The 2,976-nt window shown below is 38.8% G+C and overlaps 1 pseudogene; it reads right to left on the minus strand.

Moving 5' to 3' along the window:
- The window catches only part of LOC111347050 (natural resistance-associated macrophage protein 2-like), a 118,037-nt pseudogene that overhangs the window by 104,438 nt on the left and 10,623 nt on the right, over nucleotides 1–2,976 (minus strand).

Genomic DNA, 2,976 nt, shown 5'->3' on the forward strand with positions numbered 1-2,976 from the left:
TTGAACATTTTTCTAAAACAGAACTTGTGCCCCCCACCCCTCCCTTTCCCCTCTCGGATAGGCGTCCCAAAGAAGAATTCCCAAAGGTATTGCAGTTTGAACACTTTGAGCTCTTTCGTGAATAGCCTTTATTCAGCACGCATTAGAATTTATAAAAAGACATATTTCACCTTGTCTTTTTGGCTAAGTCGTTCTTACTAAGAACGGATCTTCTTACTGTAGCCTTCACGATCAAGGACCGGTAGCAGGATTCAATTGCAAGGCAACACTTGTCGGTAATTTTGTCCGTTCTGTTACTTGGTTAAAAAAATATCCTATTCACTAATGAATTACGATTCGTTTTTTCATTGTTTGTCACAAAGCTGTTCATATCATTTATAACACTACCTAACATGGTCTACAAAATCTCTCTCTTACTTTTAATCTTAAAAAAAAAAATTGCCTAGCTTCATCGTGAAATAACATGAATCAGAAACAAAATAAAAACAAATCACAGTTTCACGGGTACTCTTTTTTTCTACCTATTTCCTGATAAATATCGTCGTTCATTCACAAATCCCGCATGTTGAAGTCAGCGTATCTTTTACACAATGAGTGACATTAGAGAGGAGAGGAAGGGGAAACAAACCAGTCAAACGTCAGCGCGTGTGCAAACGCTGTCATAGCTAGGCGCAACTCTTGGTGCATGTTTTGGGGCTGCTATAACCAGGTTGCCCCTAAAGAGCTAACCAAACACGCTCGCCATTTAGTCGAGGTGTTTTGCATTTGTATAACCTTTCTTCTGAAATGCTGAAAACAAACAAAATGGCACATGAACAGAATTAGTTTATCTGTCGTTCTTATCAAAAGCTTACGAAAGTAACACATTTTGGTGAGTACTTGGCGTGATCCTTAACGTATGTTAATGTGTGCAAATGACCCTGTATTCCCACATGTTCTTAATTATGTATTGATGCATGTATGAAGGATTTCACCAAGTACCTACCCACATTTTACGCCGTGCTGCTGGCGAGTTAAACGCACGCGCTTCGGAAATTCTCAGATAAGTAATCAGTGATTTGAGGCTAGTGTTTAAAATAGCTTATAAACATAAAAATTGACGATCGTTCAATTCCAGAAATTTACTGCAGTAAATCTTAAAAAAAAAGTTAACTTTCTTTTGAATGTAATATCAAAACACCATTTCCATACCTTGATGAAATCCATGAAGGTGAACCCAAGCGCAAAATAAACTTAATATAATAAATCACGAAGCCATCATCATTTTGTCAGGCCCTGTCCATCCGTATTCTTATTAAACTTGAAAACGAACTCTCCTTTCTCCTAAATAGGAAAAAAAGAATTCTGCTGTTGTACATTTGACCTCTTTCCTCTCATCCACAACAAATTGCATCCGACAGGGTAATGGGCTCCTGCATACGAGGAGTCGTCATATATGACGTACCCACTACACAACGTCATCCGTCCAAAGTGAGAGATGGGGGGGGGGGGGGGGGAGAGATCTCTTCTTCAAGGGGGCGCGTTCGAGTTAAGTAGGTACACCATAAAAATCATCCCATGGAGACTGTTGGTAGGTCGGTAGCCCATATTATATTGGTGATTGTTTTTACCGGATAAGTGGTCGGAAGGCCAAATTGCAGACGATGGGTAACCCGAATTGATGAAGTCCCCTTTACAGCCGTTATTTAGTCTCGTCACGCAAAGTGCACTCTTCCCCACTAACAGGTACTCGGCCGAAAATTATAATGCCCGATAAAATACATATATCTTATTAAACTTTTTTTGAGTAGTACCGCTAAGTATTTTTTGAAAGTTGTGCCGTATTTTCATGCTTAACAACCTCCCGCGTGCATCCATAACTCGATGGGTGCACGCTGCACACTAACGATTTCTTAAGTGAACTGAGAAGACTAAAATTGATGAGGGTCAATAAAAAAATTAAAACCTCAGTTTAAAACCAGGGCATAGAAATCCAAGCACTGGATACTAACTAATAACAAAAGAGTAACGTAGAAAAGAAGGTACAATCCAACTAAAATATACGTTACGTGGCATTTCAGACTGAAAAACAACAGAGAAAATGACAGCAGAGAAGCATTAGAGCGACAAGCAAAAATCTGGAACAAATAGCACATTTAGAATCAACGAAATCCAACCGATGGTCCAGCAAGAACAGGGCTCCAAGCTTACAAATTTCAAAGTTGGCCTGCTATTTGATATAATTTTTCGAGAATTTTCCAAAGAGTGTAGGATAAAAAAGGTTATTTTGGGCAAATAATTCGCAATAAGCGGACTTCTCTTAAGTTTCCCCGGAAGTTAATATTACGCAAGTTGTAAATGATGTAAATATTAATATCATAGAGATGGGTCAAATCAAAACTCACCACATACACTGCGCCAAAAAAATGTTGATCCCTATAACTACAACGGATAAAAAACACGCTACACCTTGCATCACCCCAGGGATGAAAACAATAGGACGACAATTGAATGGATTTCAATAATTAACTAGAAGAGCCAAAAAGAAATACAGTCCAAATGGTATCCAATGATAAAAGTCGCTAAATGTTTTATTCTATGCTCTCAGTTTGTTTGATTGTGACGAACGAGAGAAAAAGTGACGCATTTTCGTGCGCTTTTTTCTCTAATTACCTCCACAAACCAAGAACCCGCAAAGCTTAATTTAAAAAAAAGGATTGGCTATAATTGTTTTCATTTAAAACGCTGGTAGAGGTCAGTCAGCATTGACCCAATTCCTTCAAAATTTAAAATACCACCATTTCGTCTCATTTCAACACGGACGTTGGAGGGTACCATATTAAGGCCCAATTAGCTGCCACATATTTTCCCTTCATACACTTACGAGAACTCAGAGTTTCATCAAAGTAACACCCTCCGGATGATAGGCTTGTCTCACCACCTCGTGCTGGATAGTGTACTGAGAACAATTTTTGCGCCCCTCATGACACTTACGAG

Source organism: Stylophora pistillata, chromosome 12 (genome assembly GCF_964205215.1).
Source record: "Stylophora pistillata chromosome 12, jaStyPist1.2, whole genome shotgun sequence".
Lineage (NCBI taxonomy): Eukaryota > Metazoa > Cnidaria > Anthozoa > Scleractinia > Pocilloporidae > Stylophora > Stylophora pistillata.